We start from the raw sequence: 1164 nt of genomic DNA, 5'->3' as shown, positions 1-1164 counted from the left end.
TCCTCTCACGATGAAAACTATCCTATCTTTTAAGTTGGACCAAATAACACACGGTGTAAAAAATTTCATCAAAATCGGTTAAGTGGTTTAAGAGTCCCATTGAGGACAAACATTGTGACACGAGATTTATATATATTAAGATAATAGTATAGTTACTATAGTATTCATATAATCAATGCTATAACAGAACACAAAAAAAAAAACTATAAAATAAGTAACAAAATATTAAATAATAATTAGTTATAAAAATGTATAATAGTATATAATACTAAATAGTAAATAGACTAAAATCTAAATACATATAAACAAATTAAAAAAAATATTAAAAATATTATATAAGTATAGTTACTAGTTAGTGGTATACTATTAAGTATTCACGTTAGTTGTTAAATTAATGTTGATCAAATCAGTTAATACCTTTTAAATAAATTTTTTCCTTTTCATTAATTTCAGTATCCCCCTTTAAATCATTAATTTTAATAATATTTAAATCTGCACCTGTGTCAACTAATAATTTAATTTGATCTTTGTTAAAACTAGGCGATTTTAATGTAATATGATTATCGATTAATCGAGTTGTGATGTGGAAAATTCGTTTTGTGGGTCTTGTACTATTTCTTGAACCAACCTCACACCCACTTGAGGCTGTCCTCTGAAGTTTTTTGAATTATTTTAGATTCTGAACGAAGTGATGAATGTATTGATTTTACAATGATGTGTGTTTTTTTTTTTTTTTTTTTGTGTCTGACGACAACTTTTGGAGCAGTAAAAATGCTTCGATTTTCAAAAGTTGTACCTTTTCTGAAAGGAAAGTGAATCTAGTTGGTACTTTGGGGGGTCAAAAGTGAAAATTTCCCAATACTTTTCAAAAGCGGCAGGAAAAACCTTAAAAAAATAACGGAAAAACGCGAATTTTTACGCAAAACCAATTTTTGACAAAAACGAAAACTTAATTTTACTGTAACTCAAAAAATAATTATTGTAAGCACTTGAAATTTGCAACAGATGTTTATATTAGCGTTGTCTATACAGGGTTAAATTTTCAAAGTGTTTCGACTTTTTTTGAGCTATTTATAGACAAATGAAATTTTCAATTTTTCTAAGTATTTTTTTTTAAAATAACGATAAAAAATTTTTGGGTTGGATAGAAAACTTTGAAATTTA

The sequence above is a fragment of the Acyrthosiphon pisum genome, chromosome X (assembly GCF_005508785.2).
Source record: "Acyrthosiphon pisum isolate AL4f chromosome X, pea_aphid_22Mar2018_4r6ur, whole genome shotgun sequence".
In the NCBI taxonomy this organism is placed as follows: domain Eukaryota; kingdom Metazoa; phylum Arthropoda; class Insecta; order Hemiptera; family Aphididae; genus Acyrthosiphon; species Acyrthosiphon pisum.
Note: the sequence above shows the minus strand (reverse complement) of the source record.